Here is a 21,662-nt window from a genome sequence, read left to right on the forward strand (position 1 = left end):
TCTCTACGTTCTTAACTTTGTTTATTTTCGTTAGTATTCGTATTATCTGGTTTACTTCAATACTGGTTATTTCATGCAAGAGCGCTTTCGCTCTCAGTATAAATAGATTTCCCGGGAAGTATTCGATTAATGCGACGTTCGTTACAAAGTAGTATAGGTTGTCTTTGGTTTTCCCTACCGGCCCTGACCCAAATATGTTTTTTGAGATTAACTAATATTTTGTGTTGCCATTTATTAGTATGTCGAATGTATATTAAAAATGCGATTTGTAACGAACGCACCAATCCTAAAATATCTGTTTTTGTTTTTCAACAAATTAGTCAAGAAAATATTCATTTTCGGAGGAGTGAAACGAGGGAAAAAATAAAATAAGAAGACCGTGATCGGCCACAGTCTCTCTGGTAAATCAAAGTACTGAGCGTACTGAAAGGCGGGGTCTTGAAAGTTTGAATTTGTAATTGTTTACGTTTTCCTCCATTATGTTCCAAAAATTATGAGTTTGAATTAGTTGTTTCAATCTACATGTAGTATGCTAATATTCGGCTTTTGGCAATTGCCTGATACTTTGTTATAATTTTGCTAAATCCCGACGGGAACTGTTCTTCATAATTGTAGAAAATTGACACAACGGTATATTATGTGAAATAAGACACCAAGAAAAATTTAAAAAAAACTACAACTAACCGGGAAAATCAAAACAACTATATTTAGGTATATAATTTAAATCGTTATATTTATTTATTTTGTGATCAAAGGGAAAATCTATAAGTCGGACGGTATCTGTTATACAAGGTTTATGGAAACTCCGAAAACTCAAACTGTTGAATCACCGAACAAAGTTAACATTTGTATACCGATAATAAACACAGGCATCTAACGTAAGAAATATTTCTTTTTTACAATAAGATTATTCCAAGTATATGGTGGCATATCTCTGCCCCCTGTGTGCAAGTTATTTTCTCCTAATTATGGTGACGTGCAAGATAAATATGTTGACATGCAACATATTTATTTCAACATGCAATTTAGTTATGTTGACATGCAACTTATAAGTTGCAAGTCAACATATTGACATATTCATCTCGCATGTCGACATAAATAAGTTGCATATCGACATAAATTAGTTGCATGTTGACATAAATAAGTTGCATGTCAGCATATTTATCTTGCATGTTAACATAAATAAGTTGCATGTCGACATAGAAAGATTTTTTTGAGATTTTGTATAATTCATATCAGATTGCAATTTCTTGCATGTCTTAGGCCAGATCTTTCTCCCATTGATAAATATCTCGCACCAAAATTAGACCTATGAATTCAGAGATAACGCATGGTTGTTATGTTTTAAATTTTTAATTTATCGTGTGGTAGTACATGTAAATGAATAGGACTTATTTCAATTTTAAGAAGATAAAAAGTAAGTTTTTATCGTAGTTTTAAAATCTGATTTACAAATCCTTTATTGTAGCTCCTTGAAAAATTTGAAATTTAATCGCTTTCGAAATTAAGTTCATTTTTCCAAGACACGCATTAAATTGTGCGTTTAATAAACGAGAGTGTATTGAAAGGACAAAGATCCCTGAAATGACAATGTCCTACAACATTTGTTAATTTTACTGTGAAAAGCGTTAACTTTGCATATTTTAGAAATTTTAAAATCAAGTAAATCTGAATGAATAGCTAAAATTAACAATTTACAATTACATGTATCATATATAACAGCCAATCAGGAAAGGTCTACCCCAAAATATGACGTGATTCATTCACTTTTGGTCTCCATTTTGTAGTTTTATTGATTTGAAAAGCAGATGACTCGATGATTTGGAGTATGATTTTTAATAAAATTTCAGAAACGGTTAAATCGTGATTCGTGTAAATTATGCAAGAGTTTACACAAAATAGTAGTAAGTGGCGAACGAATTTATTTTTTACCTATTAATTTTATATGAATCGCTGCAAGAAAATCATGACAGGTAAGAAGGTCTAAAAAATCAAAAATGGCTACCGCGACAAACTTTTTTTTTATTGTTATAGTACTTATAATAATTTTAACGTCAGATGCCTGTGTTTGTTATCGGTATACAAATGTTAACTTTGTTCGGTAATTCAACAGTTTGAGAGTTTTCGGAGTTTTCATAAACCTTGTTATGGTGGCATATCTCTGCCCCTTGTGTGCAATTTATTTTTCTTTCAAATATGTCCGACAAGCAAGATGAATATGTTGACATGCAAGATAATTATGTCAACATGCAACATAACTATGTTGACATGCAAGAAAATTGCAATCAGATAAGAATTATACAAAATCGAAAAAAATCTCAAATATCGCCTACCTGTGACATCCAAGATGCTAGATGCTACCTTTTTATGTCAATATTTAACTTATTCAACTTATTTATGTTAACATGCAAGATTAATATGCTGACATGCAACTTATTTATGTCAACATGCAACTTATCTATGTCGACATGCAACTTATTTATGTTAACATGCAACTTACGTATGTTGACATGCGAGATGAATATGTTGACATCCAACTTAGTTATGTTTACATGCGAGATAAATATGTTGACATGCAACTTATAAGACAAGATGTTGCATATAAACATAAAATAAGTTGCATGTCAACATATTTTATACCGAGCGCAGCGAGAGGCGGGCGAAGCCCGCCTCGCGAAGCGAGGATTAATGGTAACACGTATATATAAGAAAATCAGTGAATATTGAAAGTTGAATCAGGGGTACTAAGGCCAAAAACAATTTCTTCCAGCCCTGGGCGCCGCCATCTTGGCAGCCATTTTGTTTTTAAAAAGTTAGTTCGATCATTGATTGATCAGTACTTATCGAAGTTTGTTGCCCCTAAACTCGATTAATAAGTTCCAGTGTTTCAATAGAAGGTAATTCGAATTAAAAGAACCAGATAATTTTCCAATAGTGCTTCAATCAAGAAACACGACATGTTCTATGTATGTCTTATCAAATTATCAGATGGAAAATTAAAAACATTAAGGTCAAGGAACTGATCTTTTAGATACCGAATAAAGTATTTAATTTTTATTACAGCGGCATTCATATGAATTAAATTGATAAACAATGAAAGAAGAAATAAAAAATAGTTCGGAATAAAGTTACTCTCTTCGGCTATTTCCGAAGACAAAACTTGAACGTTTTACGTCTGAAATATGACGTCACAATGTAGACTGAGCACGCGACGTTTAGTTAAACGCCCCCCCCCCCCCACCACTTTTTCCCGCAGCAACAATTTTTTTAAAATATACATATAAAAAAATGAATTATAATGGAGGTGCCCCCCCACTTTTTGGAAGTTTGTAAAAAATTGATATGAGAATAAGGAAATGAGTAGCCAAATTGAAGTAACCTTACCCCCCCCCCCCCCCCCCCCCCCCCACGGATTAGGAATTTCATGATTTGGAGGAAAAAAAATTATGGTAGGGAAGAATTTTTTTTTGGAAGTATAGTTGAGCCTATCCCCCCCCCCCCCCCCCCCCCCCCCCCCCCCCCACAGATTAGGATTTTGAAGATTTTTGGAAACTTTAAATTTCCCTTCTTTTTTTTCTTTTTTTTTAATTTTTTTTTTTGGGCTTGTCAAGATTTTTTTGGATGGGTCTGGCCCCCCCCCCCCCACTTTCAAAAACGATGCTATGTGCCTGGAGTAGGCAACCAGGCGGGATCCTACTGTGTGCGTTTCACAGGACGAAAAACCATCTTTAAGCAAGTCTTAAAGGTGGCTTAAAGGTGACTTAAAGGAGCTTAAAGGCTATACAACCTTTAAGCCGCCTTTAAGTCACCTTTAAGCAAGTGCTTATAGGTCCTTAATGTCCAAACTTCTTTAAGCCACCTTTAAGCCACCTTTAAGCATCTTTAAGTGGCATTTACGCTCTCTTTACACTGCCTTTACACTGTCTTTAGTGGCCTTTAAGGAAGGAGTCTTTTCATTATCAAACAAACTTCTTATAATAAGAAATGCATGAAATTTTGACACAGTCAAACGGATCATATTACTTAATGATTCTATCAGTTTAATTAAATTTGACCTTTTTGTTTTCGGATAAAGGTCAGGTCAAGGTCACTACCTTTTTCCTCAACGTAAAGAGTGATAAAAATAAGTGTAGCTCTTTATAGTTCTGTAGACATTTGTTTAAGATTTGAAGATTCAAATCTTCATGAAATCATAGACCATGAGAGTGTCTATCAGCTTATACTACTAAATTGGAATAAATATTTATACTAAAATTGATATTGCTTAGCCCGCATTTCCTCTAATTTTCTTAAATTTTGAAGAAATTTTGATTATTTTTTTATGCTTCCAATAATAAAATATTTCTAATTTTTATGTATTATGAAGACTTTATATAAAGATATAAATTGACAGAAAGCTAATATATTGACCGTTTCATAAGAGAGAAAAACTGATTTTAGTGATTTTTTCACAAAAATCAATGTATAGAATGGGCGCTTTAAAAAGCTTATAAAAATGTTATTTGATAGGCAAATCATATTTTAAAAACATATTCTGAAACCCAAGTATCATATTATTAGTTCACATTAGTAAAAAAAATCCAACATTATTGTTATTGTTTTTAAAATGCTAAAACAGACTCATTATATATATATAATCTGCAGCAATTCTGAATTGCGCAACATGTAATATTTTCCTACGCCAATATTACGCCCAAAATATAGTCCTTGTTCCATTCTAAACATTGATTACATTTTTCTATGCCAAGTTGTACGATAGTAAAAATGAAAGAAAAATATACTATTTTAATTTCCTTTCATCTTGATTTAATGAAACATTAATCAAATTTACGTTTGACAAGTTGAAAACCAGAAAAGACTCCTTCCTTAAGTCAATATTGATCAAGCTGAACAATAAAAACATATAATTAAAGGCAAAAGCTCTTTTATAGAGATGGGAGGGGGTCATCCGAGTAATAATATAATTTCCAAGGAAGGGGGGGGGGGGGGGGGGGTGTTCCAGGCGGTTTTAATCGTCGCTCCATTAAACACAGATCGCTATCATCAGCACCGCTCCGATGGACACAGATTGCCGTTATAAAATTCTTTATAATTTTTGGGGGGTTTCAAAATTATTGTAGGGATGAGCGCAGTCTCTGTATCTTATTATGTGCATAAAACTAATTAAAGTATGTTTGTTTCCTATTATAAATTAATCGGTGAAAAAAATCTCTCTCTCTCTCTCTCTCTCTCTCTCTCTCTCTCTCTCTCTCTCTCTCTCTCTCTCTCTCTCTCTCTCTCTCTCTCTCTCTCTCTCTCAGTTCATCCGATTATTAAACAAAATAAAGAAAATGAACCAAAAATGCATGATTTAATTTGTTAATCGGTTAAAGGTTTGTATTTTTTTTCCCATTTTCATTTTTTCTAACTCTAGATCTGCTAGACACATGTTAAAGATGAAAAGACTCTCAACTGCCTTTGTTATATCGGGCAGGATATTACTGCTTTGTTTGTCTAGACATAGTTTTGTTCGTTTGTGTATATCTAATTAGAGTCTATTGTGATTCCAACTTAAGAAAACCCCTGGAACTAACACAGAATATACAAGATATACACAACAGTTGTGTCGTGTGCCCAGGTGCATGTTTGTGTATATCTAATTAAAGTCTATTGTTTGTCCAACTTAAGAAAACCCCTGGAACTAACACAGAATATACAAGATATACACAACAGGTGTGTCGTGTGCCCAGGTGCACGTCAGGGTTTCTAAAGGCGTTGAATCTTAGTATGTACGAGTATACGATAAGTCTAATGAATAAAAGTTAATTTACATTTGTAATTTATTTTCAAAGTATTATTTCCTAGCTCTGGGTTTCAAAGATGTTACGTCTACAAATTAACGATACATGTATGTAAGAGTAAAATCTTGAGGCTAATTAATTAATGTACCGGTGATCATAAATAGGGGTTGATTATTGAAATATATGTATAAGGGTAAATATGTCAAATATACCCGGCCTGGCACATCATACAGTTGTATGTACAAGTCATTTGCAATTGCCACATGCAGTTAATACGTCACCGGTAATTGGTAATTTTGTTTGTTATAGAATTGATAGTTTATAAATCATGTACATACAATTACATGTAAATATTTAAACATATTGGAACGGCGCCGCGATCATGAAAACCGGGAAATTGCGGGAAATTGAACAAATACCCTAATAGTATCAATGCATTTAATAAAAGAAATGATTTCATTTTCTTTCTTACATTTTTATAGCTATAAATAAGATGAACGTATATCTACTCGGTTTAAATTTATTAACTACATGTAAGAAAGCCTACTATAGTGAACCTAACGGTTTCCATTTAGGTATAATATATTTTTGTTCACTGAAGACCAAGTTCCGTATTTCATTCTAAATACATGCATGCATGTAATTTATAAATTAGATATAATTGATTGTTACAAACTGAATGGTTTGTCAAAATCTTTCAAGTAAACACATTCAATACAGTGATTCAATATCCACTGATATATAGGATATAAAAACGCTCATATCCATGTAAGTTGCCGTGGCGCAGAGGATGTGTGGTGATGCTAGTAAACTAAGGGTCCCGGGTTCAATTCTCGCCGTGGCCATTTTTTTATGTGTTTTTTTTCATTTTTCTTTCTAGAACAAAAACCGTTTTAATACCTTTTCTTTCATGAAGTTAATACATTTTGTTGGAAATTAAGCACAATATTGAATTAAATTTTTTTAATGGCTTAAAGGTGGCTTAAAGGTAGCTTAAAGGTGGCTTAAAGGTGGCTTAAAGGTGGCTTAAAGAAGTTTGGACATTAAGGACCTATAAGTTGTCCTTAAAGGTGGCTTAAAGGTGGCTTAAAGATAGTCTTTAAGCTGCCTGTAAGCCATATTTACGCTTTCTTTAAGCCACCTTTAAGCAATACATATAGCTTAAAGGTAGCTTAAAGGTGGCTTAAAGATCGTCTTTAAGCTACCTTTAAACACCTTTAAGCTATCTTTAAGGAGGACTTGAAGATGGTCATTCATCCTGTGTTTCAAATAAATTTTATTCTACAAAAATCAAACTGCCCTGTGTTAAATCTGCGCTCGGTCCAACGGTCACACCGTTTACATATTACCGAGCGCAGCGAGAGGAGGGTGAAGCCCTCCTCGCGAAGCGAGGATTAATGGTAACACGTATGTATAAGAAAATCAGAGAAAAATGAAAGTTGAATCAGGGGTACTAAGGCCAAAAAAAATTCTTCCAGCCCTGGGCGCCGCCATATTGGCAGCCATTTTGTTTTAAAAAAGTTAGTTCGATCATTGATTGACTGGTACTTATCGATGTTTATCGCCCCTAGACTCGATTAAATAAGTTCCAGTGTTTTAATAGAAGGTGATTTGAATTAAAGAAATTAAAAAGGAAACCATATAAGTTTCAAAAGTGTTTTAATCAAGAAACACGACTAGTTCTATGTATGTCTTATCAAATTATCAGATGGAAAATGAAAACATTAACGTCAAGGAACTGATCTTTTAGATACTAAATAAGGTATTCAATTTTATTACATTGGCATTCATATGAATTGAATTGATGAACAATGAAAGAAGAAATTAAAAAAAATTCGGAATCACGTAACTCTCTTCGGCTATTTCCGAAGACAAAACTTGAACGTTTTACGTCTGAAATATGACGTCATAATGTAGACTGAGCACGCGACGTTTAGTTTAACTTTGACGAATGATTTGAGTAGGCAACCATGCTGGCGAATCCTACTGTGTGCGTTTTAAATAGGTTTTATTATACAAAAATCAAACTGCACTGTGTTAAATCTGCGCTCGGTCCAACGGTCACACCGTTTATATATTATCTTGCATGTTAACATAACTAAGTTGCATGTCGACATAAAGAAGTTGCATGTCGACATAAAGAAGTTGCATGTTAACATAAATAAGTTGCATGTTGACATCAATAGGTAGCGTATCTAGCATCTTGGATGTCACATGTTGGCGATATTTGAGATTTTTTATAACTCCTATTTGATTGCAGATTTCTTGTATGTCAACATAGTTTTATTCCATGTTGACATAACTATCTTGCATGTCAACGTCTTTATCTTGCATGTCGACATAATTTATAGAAAAATAACTTGCACACAAGGGACAGAGATATGCCACCTTACCTTGTATAACAGATACCGTCCGACTTATTGATTTTCCCTTTGATCACAAAATAAACAAGCATTCTGAGAGTATTGCATAAGCAATACACGTCCCCTACCGGTTTGTATTATTCTATGAAAGCTTCCAAGCACACAACTATTTCAGAGCTATTGTAAACGAGATGTCATGCTTTAATCAGAGATAAAAGAACAGAGGAAATTAAAACTATATAGCTGATATAGAAATTAAATAGGAACTAGGTAAAATAATACTCTTTATTTCATCTCCTGTAATTTCGTCAAGTCTATTCTGTATTCGCTGGTAAAAATTTGTGAAAACAATGCACTGTTATGCACAATATCATTTCTTACCGTCTTCTGTACCCCGAATCAAACCACACAGTTAAACAGCCCAACCCGACAACGAACCCGATTGTAATAATAAAACAAAAAAAACCTGCCGATTAAATTTACAACACAATGCTTGACACGATTTTATAGAATTTATTTGTTTGTTAGAAATGATAAACGGAATGGTACAGGAAAAGGAATGGTTCAAGTAACGCACGATATTATTACTGACTACAAACTGACCTTGTTTATTCAGTTACACCGAACCCGATAACGAACCCGAACATTAAAAAATTGGAATATAAAAAATTAATTTTCTCGAAAATATGTCAATCAGACGCTACAAAAGTGTTAACTTGATCTGTAGTTTGACATTTTGAAGCTGTTCAGCAAGTTTCATATTATTCCTCAAATGCATAAAGAAAAAAAGTGTGGAAAACTGAAGTGGGACAGACAGACGGACTGACGGACGGACAGACAGACGGACGGACGGACGGACGGACGGACTGACGGACGCAGAGGAAAGCTATAGTCCCCTCCGGTGAAACCGGTAGGGGACTAATAAATATAACGATTTAAATTATATACCCAAATATAGTTGTTTTGATTTTCCCAGTTAGTTGTAGTTTTTAAAAAAATTTCTTGGGGTCTTATTTTACATAATATACCGTTGTGTCAATTTTCTACATTTATGAAGAACAGTCCCGGTCGGGATTTAGCAAAATTATAACAAAGTATCAGGCAATTGCCAAAAGCCGAACTTTAGCATACTACATGTAGATTGAAATAACTAATTCAAACTCATAATTTTTGGAACATAATGGAGGAAAACGTGAACAATTACAAATTCAAAATTTCAAGACCCCGCTTTTCAGTACTCTCAGTACTTTGATTTACCCAGAGAGACTGTGGCCGATCACTGTCTTTTTATTGTACTGCCTTTCATGTGATTTGGAATAAGAGTTTAACAACACAGTCATAGATGGATCTGCTCTCGTGATAAACTTGCCTGTACTAGCTGTCGTGGTCAATAAAGCTCCCTAATCTGCGTTGGTAAATTCATATACCAAAATTAAAACATATAGAAGGCAGTGCGTTCCTTTACTTATACATGCTTACATAACATTCCTCTCAAGTTAAAGTTTTTTAATGTTTAGATTTCCTGAACGGGTGTTTAGTTCAGTTTTAAAAGTTCAGAATCAACTCTTAAATACCATGTTTTACTACAAACATGTATAATACAAGGCACCAAGTAATATAAAAATCATTCTACATTCTAACAAAGTCTTCTATACATTCAACTCAACCAGTTTTTCAAAACCCTAAGCTGTGCAATTGATATTTAATGTCAAGTTTCAGAAATAATTAATAAAAATAATAAATTAGAGTGTATCCACAACTCCTTAAAAAGCTCCCATTAAAACATGCGCGCGCATCAGGAAGCCAGGTTTTATCTGGCGGCCGCCAAATAATTATGTGGCGGCCGCCAGATAATAAGTGGCGGCCGCCAGATAATTATGTGGCGGCCGCCAGAAAATTATATGGCGGCCGCCAGAAAATTATGTGGCGGCCGCCAGATAATAAGTGGCGGCCGCCAAATAATTATCTGGCGGCCGCCAGATAAAATTTTTTCCTACGTGGCACCAACGGGCTTCCGTATATCTGCACCAATAATCCGTTTGGAAATTCTTTAACATTTGCTAGTAATGCCCAGTGCAGAAAGGATTAATTTGGAACGATTATCGACATAAAATTACATGCATCACCACCAATTAGGACCACTGTACAACTCGATCGATCCGGTTGTACTAAAACCCGATTGACACTCGATCGAATGGTGGTCCTCCAAATGTTAATTCACCAAGTAAAATCAAATTAGTGCTTCATCATTTATCATAGATCTGAGATAAATTTTGATTCAGATCGGTGATATCCGGACGACTTTCCGATTCCGGCTGATGTTAAGAGTTTCAACAATTTTTCAAACAAACAGCTACATGTATATGTACATGTAACATGTGAAAAATGACAAATGGATAATAAATGTAGTACAGACTATGGAAGCAAAGTAAATACCACTGTAAAATATAAATATACATGTACAGGCACATGTAGTAAATTAACCCCCTTTGAACAACATGCAATATAAAGATGACAAGTGAGAAAACCCAATTTTTGTTCACCAGCTTAGTATATTTCCCGTTCGTTAAAATAGTGTAATGTGCTTCGTTGTGCTTCGTTGAACTTCCTCATATAGAAACTAAGTCGAGCCCCCCCCCCTCTCTCTCTCTCTCTCTCTCTCTCAAATATAATTAAACATGATAAAGTTCGGTAAGTAATAAAACAAAATATCCCCACACAAAAATCTTTGGATATATATTTCATCTGACTTCATGGCCTCATGTAAATGGGTAAATTGCAAACCCTTGTTGCATTCATTCATACCAAAGCCAGATACCCCATCCCTCACATGCGGGCAGGTGTTATACACGTGTATATACATGTATATGTGTTTTACTATCATGATAAAAATATTGGTTGTTGTTATCCCGTGTACAATAAATTGTAATTGAATGAAAAGAATTTAGCGAACGCGAATAACTTCATGTAATTTTTTTTTAACCTGACCTTGAAAAAAAGTTGTTCAGATTTAGCAAATCAATTTAACCCTCACCCTAATCCCGACTCTGGGAAAGTTTGCTCTGGACGGACCGGGAACACAAAGACAGTGCTGTTTTGGGCCCGGCTCCGGGTGCGGTAGCCCGCCTCCGAAGCGAACTCAGAACGTACCCGTTGACGCCCGACTCAGCATAGGCTCTATGGTGATGCTCGTCTTGTCCGAGCCGGCGCTACGGATACGGCGGCAGACGGGGAAGAATGGCCTGTCCGCAGAGGCTTTGCGTCTATGGTCCGGCAAGTCTGCTCCGGTGCTCGCAGCGATGACTTACTCGCAGCAAGGATCCACAGACCCTTCGGACGAAATGACAATACCCGGCGCTCGGTGGGAAGATACATGAACATGTATCAAGCAGGGGCGTTCCCCGTGGAATGGAGAAATCGCACTTTCCCTGATGAAATTCTCCACTACAAAATTGGAACTCATCAAATTTGGAGGGGGGGGGGGACCAAGCAGAAGACAGAAGCGATTTTCCTGTGTCTGCATGGTCGGTCTGGGTTAGGGTTAACCATCATCCAGACTCAGAGAGAGAGGGAGAGAGAGAGAGAGAGAGAGAGAGAGAGAGAGAGAGAGAGAGAGAGAGAGAGAGAGAGAGAGAGAGAGAGAATTCAAATGAGGCATCTACATGTCGTAAGATCATTATATAGACATATCAAAATCTGTAAGTTTTGGGTGAGATAAAAAAAAGAAAAAACAAAGAGGTAGATATTTGTCTAGTAAGTAAAGCTTTATAATTCAGAAAAAGTGGCCAATAAGGGGCGTCTTCGAATTCAAGTATCTTGACATCCTTTTGAAATTGTTTCTGTTTTGACTCATTCATCAAATTTAGGAGATTGCAATAATAATTGCTGTTCAATTAAGAAATACAATTGTCACAATGTAGAAAATGGTTTGCGCTCACGCGATAACCATGAGACTTCAAAAAAAAAAAATTTCTTACCCTACGTTTTTGCTCTTTTGTAGCTTGATTTAAGGGAAATAAAATAATTTACAAATATTTATACTTACATATAATTAATGATTTTACATTGTTCATACGTTCACAGTTGTGTGTATGTAAAATAAATGAGATGGAGATAAGTGACTATTTCCGGAATCAATAAAAATGTTTTTCTATAAAATCATGGACTGTGTTGACTCTATGAACAAATGACAGACTTCCAACCGTAAACCATGTTTAATTCGTAAAGCCTCTGCCTATTCCCTGGTCATCGTCGGTACCATCTGACATAGGTATGCCGACATACCTTCCATATATATAGAAGAATTGTTGTTCCTCTAAATCACCGCCAGGATCAACAATACTACACGTACTTTTGCTTATTTATTGTTTTTAAAGAGAGAGAGAGAGAGAGAGAGAGAGAGAGAGAGAGAGAGAGAGAGAGAGAGAGAAAGAGAGAGAGAGAAAGAAAGAGAGAGAGATTACATCCTTACAATTATTAGGCTTATACTTCAGATCAATTATAAACGTGTAAGTCATATTATTCACGAAAGCTTTATGATACATATCCTCAAATTACATGGGGAAAACTTAGAGTAATCGTTTTATTTTTTGACAACATCAGAGAAAACATTTTCCTTGAACATGTTCCCCACATGCATATTTACGATGTCTCGTTTACAAACATGCCTGCATCAATTACTATTGAATAACCTCTGTCTATCGCTTTATGCTTTTTCCATGCACATGATGTCATCTTACTCGTATGACGACTTTCTTTGATGCTTGACTATTTGATCACAAATTTCATTTCTAAGCAATTATGTAAATTTTATATACTTTTTTGTTATACTTTCATGTTAAATACTGAAATCTGATTGGTTAAGACGCAGTTAATAATATTTTATATTACCCTCAGCGTAAGCAACGCACTTGGCAACGGGTAACATTAAAAAATGTTACATGCGCGAAAATTATGCGCGTACGGTTCGCTGTAGAATTCACGATATTCCTATATAAAAGCAGTAAAATTTTCTTAAAATTTTTAAAAAAGACATTCAGTATAACAAAATAAATAGTGCCTGTTTGGGAGGATAACAGTTGAAATTGACACCCCTCGAAAACCATTGTCAACCTCCGCTTCGCGTCGGTTGACAATGGTTTTCTCGGGATGTCAATTTCAACTGTTACCCTCCCAAACAGGCACTATTTATATAATATCGCCTTAAGATCTGTTTAAAGATCATTACAAAAGTTGATATTTTTGCGTCGCCTCAAACGCTGACGTCTCCATTTTACTACGAAATGAAACAATTTTTTATGGGTGAAAAAAATGAGCATGAACAAGTTGTATTCTCTTTTTAATTTCTTTAACACTTAATTTGAAAAGTCCTTTTCGTCACGATATTCATTTCTTTATGCTGATTTTAATATTTCATTTTTTATTTTCATTATTGAGTGAATAACCTTACTTATCTACGCAATTTTGGGACAATCCTCGTATAACATTGTGAGTTAGTTTTTGATATTAATAAGAAATATTATGTGAACAACCCTGTTAGCCTTGCAAAGTTTTATAAACCCGTGAGTCAAATGTCATGACTTATCTTATGGCTGTATGCTTACAGATTACAATGTACAAACAGTGTCTTTTTGTCCGTTTGTTTGCCTACCTGTAAATGTACCTGTCGGTCTCTCTGTCTCTCTGTCTCTCTCTCTCTCTCTCTCTCTCTGATATAAAAGTGTGTGACATAAAGTAACATCTCTTCCGTTTACCAAAACACTTGAATAAAATGAGAGAAAGAGAGAGAGAGAGAGAGAGAGAGAGAGAGAGAGAGAGAGAGAGAGAGAGAGAGAGAGCATGTTACATATCGAAAGAAGACGCGTCTGTTGTTCATTGGGAAAAAAATTTAGACTGAGTGAGTGGTCTAAGGTGCGGCCTAATTAGTGTAGAACGGTTGCCGTGGAGCCATGCTGTGTCGGTTTTGTATTAGCATAAACAGGTCGGTCCGCGCTATAGAATTGTTTCAGATGTTTACAAGCTTTGCGTTTCGAGGATACAAACAACGTATTTGATTACTGCATGTAAATCATGGATGAAGAGGAGAAAAATCCTAAGTCAAGGGTACGTTTTTTAATTGTTGAAGTTAAAATATAAGGAGAAAATAGACTACTTTGAGTAAAAATTTTACTTCACGAATATTTTGCTTTTTCGAACCAATAAAAACATAATCTTAAGAATTCCCTACATTTATACTAACGATGTGGACGCTGAAAAAATGGGTCAAGGAACAGACGATTGTGAAGATTTCTTTTGACGTCTCTCTTTTGGATAGCGGGTCATGCCGAGAACAATCCGATTGTGTCAGAACATCGGAAGGCTTCGAAAACCTTTCATGCCTGTTGGCACATCACTCTATAGTTAAATTTGGAATTTCTATTTCATGCAGTGCATTTTGAGGAAAAATATCTAAATAACATTGGTGGTAATATCGGCATTTCTCTCGGCGATTTGTCAAATACGTCTGCATTGACCATTTTAAGACACTGCCAAATTATTCTAATGTTCCTTTTTTTCGTTTAGAAGACTCTTATACAAAGCCTCCTCCGTTATGTGCCGTGATTTTCTCGAACACCACGTAAAAGGCTACACGCTCGGACTCGGAAGTTGCTGTGATCATAATCCTACGTTCGAATCAGATGTACTAATATTCAAGCGCCTGTTAATGAATCTACTGGCTGAAGGGATCCATTCAAAAGCATTACCGAAGGTAGGTTGTCATACACTAAACGTTTATAAATATATCCTTTTATATAGTAAAGATTATGTTTATAGTCTTCCTTTAAAAAAATCACAATATTGCATCAATATTGGGACATGAAGCTACAGAACTTCGAGCTAGATAAATTCGTCATAGTCTTCAAAGGTCTGTCAAAGAAACATAAGTATATGTAGAAAGGTTTGATTTTCATAAACTAAGAAAAACGTTTAGTACAGGCTACATGAAAATTCAGAACATTTTCGCAAATTCGAAAAGAGCACACATTTAGTTTACTGTGATGCATACCGGTATTTATAGTGATATATTTGCCTCTAAGATTATAACACATGTTTTGATGTTGGTGTCTTTTACGGTAGATTGCTTTGTCTATATTTATGAAAGAAATGACTTGCAAATATTATTTGCAAAATTTGTTTTTCATATTTTGATTCATAAAACATGGATCTCGAATCAAACTTTAAAATGCCCCCCCCCCCCCCCCCCGCACAAATTAAGTGTCTTGTTTATATAATAAAAACATGTACATGTAGTTACGATATAGACAAATCCGTTGTATGGATTAAGTGAACATAGCTCTTTCTAAAAACGTATGACCACTGTTCTCTATCATTTAAATAGTATTGCCATACAGAAAAATGTTAATTATGTAAGGTTTATATACAAAAAACTGCATTTATGTATAAAACTCAACGTCACTGAGGATCCCATATTCTGCAATAATGTATGTCAGATAATGATCACATGTTAAGTAATTCAAGGTCACTTGAAGTATTAATGAAATTTAGAATTGAACAACATGAATTTACAATCTTCCAGAACTCTGATGCAAAACAGAGTACTGATTTTGTATGCATCATACAGATCAAGTTTTGAGTGCAGCGATATTCATTTTTTTTTGTCTGTAAAAATACCAAAAATACAAGGCAAATCCCTGTTGAAAAATAAATGAAAAAACATATGTTTAATTATATGAAAGTTGCAATAAAAAAATATTTTAGAACTTGTACATGTAGTATACAATGTCCTTATAGTAAGTAAAAAAAAATCCCTAAAATAGCTAATTGTCTATAAACTAAATTAATAATCGGTCGAAATGAGTAATTAATTTTTGTCATCCAAACAAATATCGGACTTTTATCTTATCCTTATTCATGTTATTTACATTAACCCAGCTCATGTAATTCATGTAAATTTACATTTGCCCAGCTCAGCCGATATACACGTCGCATTATCTCATTATTTCATCTAAATTCAAGTTGATGTTGATGTTGAACATTGATTTAGATACTTCTTAATATTAACTTAAGTCACAAACTTAAATTGAAATAATTAAGATTAGCTGGACTAGAAAAGAAATAATATTATTTATGCAGACGACCAACTTGAACTTCATAACGATTGTTAATTGTTGAAATTTGTTCTGGGGGATAATCACGACAATAATGTATATCTGGTCATTTATGCGATAATCAAATACTCGCTTTTTTGCAACAATTATATTCAAGTTTGAATGCTACTGCCTAGTTTTTTAAGGCGTCGAGCTAATGCTCGGCAGCCTTCTAGCGATCGTCTGGATTGGCAATCGTTCAAAAATTCATGCTCTGCACCGCCTTTTAAATGCACATAAGAAAAAAGTTCTTTAAATTGTTAAACGTATTGCAAGATTTTTATTCCATTTATTCAACTAAATTGTGTACAAGAAACCCGATTTTGCCTCCCTGGTTATTGACAACTCTTTGCATAAGTATAAATTTGCTTAATCAAGAAATGGCAGATGAATACAATAAGGTGAAAAAATTCACTAAATATTATTTAAGTTTATCGCTTACATTTTAACTCTGAAGCCTACTGGCTTCGCATTTTGCGTGCCTCCCATATGTTTATAAATGTAATTATGTTTAATGCTGATGAGCTTATTGTTCAAAGTTGAAAAAAAATAACAATAACAAGTGGAGATCGTGCCCGATAGAAATAAAATTTGATATGTAAATTTATTTGTTATCGGGCACGGTCTCCAATATAAATGTTAGCGATAAACATATGTAGTGATTTTGTTGCAATAAGTAAACAGGATAAATGCAGTTGGTTTGGTCAAGCATTTAAGATAGCACGTGTTGTGGATTTGTTTGTAAACAACCATAGGTAATCTTGTTTCAAACGGCAATTGAAATATAAATAGAAGTATGTTTTATTATTATAATTAGGGGCACACTGTTGATGTATTCAAATTATGAACCTGTGAAAATTGTTCAAAGACTGTTTAAAGCAGAAAGAAAATAATTTATTTTTGAACTTTGAAATTTCTTTTTTGATTCTTGTAACCATGATGAGTTATTGTATTATAAACGCATCACTACCTATTTTATAAGGAAATATTCTGATTTTTTGTTTTTAAAACAACACACATTTTAACATAATTCAGTTACTTTTTTATTCAAATATTATTTGATATACGACAATTAGTACAAATTCTAATTATTGATATCTTTCTATATAAAAGAAAATGTCAGCACGACGCCTTTGTGGCCGTTCCGGCCTTTGATTTTAATCGCAGAAAATGGCTGACAATAATACAAGAAGTTACACAATTTTCACATTTTTTGCAAGTTTTGTGACATACGAAAAAGGTTGGGATATAAGGTATAAATATAGCTTCGAAAAAATCTCCAATTTAACAGCATGGCTAAAGTTACTCATCTAATCGTTTAGCCCAGTTTAGTTTTTTTATAACAGAAAATAAATATGACGTGTACACAAAACAATGAAATTTCATTTCAAATTCCTTTTTATGAATCAAACTTTGCGACATTTTGATGTATAAAGTTAAACGCTAAATTTTAATTAATGGATCAGCTGATTTTAAAAGTTTTTACATTATAAAATTGTGTCCTATTCAAGATTTGATTTTCATCGAAAAATTGATAACAACTGATAAATTATCTGTTTGTACCATATTAATTATGTTTATGCTGATTTGCGTTAGTTAAGGAAAAAAATATTCTTGACAGTCTCTATGTATTCTGATTATTAAAGTCATCTGTATCAAAATTTACCGCAGTTGAATTGAAATTCAGTTTTATTGTTTTACTCAAAATATCTTAATTATTCAATTAACAACAACTCCTTTTATAAATAGTAAAATGATTTCACAGGCAGTTAACATGTAAATTATGGGATGGAAGTAGTAAAATAAAATTCATGTTTAACAAATGATACGTATTTGATATATTAGATGATAAACATTAAGGGGCTTTGTGTGTTCATCAAGATTTTTTTGTACGTTATACTGTGTCTGAATTTTTCTATTTTTCTTTTCCTTGACTTATGGTTTAAAAATGAAATGAAGTAGCAACTGGTGTGATATACTGAAGAGTTGACAATGCTTAAAATCTTAACTGAAATTGATCATATATAATTGTATTCAGTTGATGTACATGTATGTTGCTTAGATTTTTTTGTTGCATCTGACGGGAAAAAATACAAACTTCTCCGGCTTTCCACTGTTCAATATGCAGTTAAATGATGCAGCTGGAAATATTACCGTTTCTGCAATATCTATTGTATAAAATATGGACCCATAATCGCATAAATACAGCAGTACATGCATAAGGACATTGATTACAGAAGGGGAAGGGGATGATTAGTGGGACGTATCTCTTTTAGATTTTGTTCTTTAGGTTAAATGTTACGATTGAGTTTTATCACCGTCCCATAAATGTATCAGATAAAAGACTGTTTTCGAGAAGAAGAAAAAATCCCCCACACTCCTGGTGCCCGTTTCACAAAGATTTCCAAAGATGGTTCATTAGATAGAACTTAAGATATGCCTAATTTAAAACTTAGGAATTTACTGATGCTTATCATAGCTGTTTCACAAAACTTTCTTAGCGTAGCACAGTTGACTTATCTTAATTAAGATACATTGTTAATCACTTTCATATCATATTGTTAATTCTAAATAAGAAGCGATCATGTATAAATTCTTTTCAATATGACACGAATGTAAACTTTATAAGTGAATATAATAAAGCATTCCGTTATTCACCTAGAACAAATGTGTACATTGAGTGTAAATAGTGTAATGTCTAAAAACATATACATGTACTGATATTTTGTATCAAATTTTCCATTTACATGTATAAGCGAGCAGATAAAAATTATGTAATAAACCCGTATGTTCTTTGTAAACGGTATTTCTTTTTAATTTAATGCATTGCTCAAAGTATCTTCCTTATTTTTTGCCACATGTACATATATTTCTTAGTTTCAAATATGATATGGATATGACTGCATATATCAATTGAAATTGGTCACTGCTGAAATTGTTTACGATCGAATTTATTTCTTGTCTATAGTTGGTCCATTATAAAGAGCCCGTGTTAACATATACAGATATCCTTACTCCAAAATTAAAAATTCTGGTGTGACCAGATAATCTACAAAATGTAAAAATCTAACATCTAAACCAGAGAAATTAATTGACGATATATACTATGTATATTTTTACTTCTTAAGTTTTAGTTTAGAAGAACTAGTAAAGTGAAAAAGGTTTTAATGATGCTTGTAATTTGTTATTTTTGTTCCACTTTAATGTGCTTTAATTTGCGTATAATTTATTTCAGTAGAAAATAAACAGTCGTCGTGTTAAGTTTTATAAGACATCAATTTACCTGTCTTAAAGTGAAGATATAACTTAGGAATTTCCTAAGACAAGACTTGAATAGTGAAACGGATAAGTAAAAGACTTCGGAAAAAGTTTTTCCTCACAAAATATGCATGTAACTTAGTTAAAATCATGCTTTGTGAAACAGGCCCATAGGGATAGATTTTGAACCTAAGTTGTCCGATCCAATGTATATGCCCTAAACTTAATGAACTCGTCCTACACTATCTTCTACGACTTTTTGTTAGTAAATCCACGTAAAAAGTTCTCGCTAAATAATTCAATATTATTTTATTTCAAGTATATATTTTTTATGGTATCTCCCACTGACATGGATCCGTCAAAGCGTGACCACTTCCTCTCTTTCAATTATACAATTGCAAAAATGATAGTAGGTTTTTTTTAAATTAATTTTACAATAATTATATGTATTGATAAAGCAAAAATGAAATTATAGCTTAAGGGCATTTTCTAACACGAATTAAAATACAGAAGGTGTAAGCAGTTACTTCATTATTTTATTGGCAAAATGTATTCATTTGTAAGGATAGAAATGCATCATCACTTTTGATATAGGAAACATATATTTGTTGCCTTTATCGAAGATCTAATTAAAAAGATTGAAAAAAATTATGTATTTTCAGGTGCACATTTTCTTATGCATGAGGATGTCAATGCGTGATTCAGCAACGAGGCTAAAAAACTGAGGAATAAATTATGCCGAAACGTTCGATGATCCCATTGAGCTACTTCTTAACGTCAACATGATTATTAATTTAATTATGACATTAACACCCTGATGCAAAATAGTATGTGTTATTTGAGAAAATTTACTCGTTCACTTCACTACAAGATTACAAACAACGATTAGATAGTGAAAACGTTCTACATAAGGATGGATGACTCTCCTACATGTAACAAGAAACCGAAAGGAGGTAAACAAACATGGTTTAAGTGTCGCAAAATTCGTAGCATAAGAGGAATACCAAAACTTTTCCCATTTATTTTTAACTGCATTTTTGAAGAAAGAAGTTTAATCCACTTGACTGATTGGAAATGGTCAATAAGTTGTCATATTGATTACTACAAATCATCTGTGAAAAAAACTAAGCTATATAAGAACAGTAAGAAACAATGCTGTGAATAGATGGATACATATTTTCGCACATGCGCAGGGAATTTGTCAAATGTTTTCTAAATAGTCAACTCTTAATGAAAAATGAAAAAGAGAAAATACGTGCAGACACAATAAAAAACGTGATCATGGATGATGAAAAAGTTACGAGTAAACCCTTTGTTTAAAGCATGTAATAAAATGTTTTACTACTGTAATTCAAAAATACTGCATGATATTTCAATATTCTTTGATATTTCTTTCTACACGTTTTTCCCTTTTTTTATGGCTTTGTAAATCCAAAGGCAATTATGAGTTATGATGCTATTTTGTTTTTTCTGGTGGATTCACCAACTTTCTGATCTTTTATGTAAACTGCACATAGCATTCATATTGGTGGGCCCACCAATTATGTATTCAATAGCAGCAATAAACTAATTGTTACCGGCCGGGGGTTTCCTTGGTGAATCCACCAACTTTGTAATCTGTTTTTTTAATAATTCGTATAACTTGATATCTGGTGGACCCACCAAGTAGGGGTATTTTGAATTTTGTCACTCTTTTTGGTGGCTTCACCAACTTTCTTGTTTTGTATATAAACTGACATGTGTTGTGGTGTTTCTGTATATTTAGTGCCATCGATGAATGTTTAGAAACGTTTGGTGAATGTACCAACTTTGTACTCTATATTTGTTTGTATAATTCTATTTTGGTGGATCCACCAAATATTTGGATAATGAAAGTCTGAGTTCACCAAATTTAATCAGTAAAGTATAAGACAAAACGATTATTGCATATTTGTATTTAGGTGGAATCACCAATTAAGGTTTCATTAAAACTGAAATGTTTGATAACATGTGTTGATATCATTGCTCTGTTGGTGGGTTCACCAAATCTTTGAATGAAATACAAAACTGTATGCAGACAAATTCACAATTGAATTTTGGTGGAACCACCAGGGCCCTGTGTGAATGAGATATTT

At 33.5% G+C, this 21,662-nt stretch overlaps 2 long non-coding RNA genes across 2 annotated transcripts in view; both read left to right on the plus strand.

Annotated features, from left to right (window-relative positions):
• The window catches only part of LOC136276478 (uncharacterized), a 175,203-nt gene that overhangs the window by 47,423 nt on the left and 106,118 nt on the right, over positions 1-21,662 (plus strand). The gene's annotated exons all lie outside the window — the stretch shown is intronic.
• LOC117687851 (uncharacterized) lies at positions 14,017-20,867 on the plus strand. Its single transcript, XR_010714934.1, has 3 exons — positions 14,017-14,245; positions 14,705-14,891; positions 20,211-20,867. It is a non-coding gene; the product is annotated as an uncharacterized lncRNA (long non-coding RNA).

Source organism: Magallana gigas, chromosome 1 (genome assembly GCF_963853765.1).
Source record: "Magallana gigas chromosome 1, xbMagGiga1.1, whole genome shotgun sequence".
Lineage (NCBI taxonomy): Eukaryota > Metazoa > Mollusca > Bivalvia > Ostreida > Ostreidae > Magallana > Magallana gigas.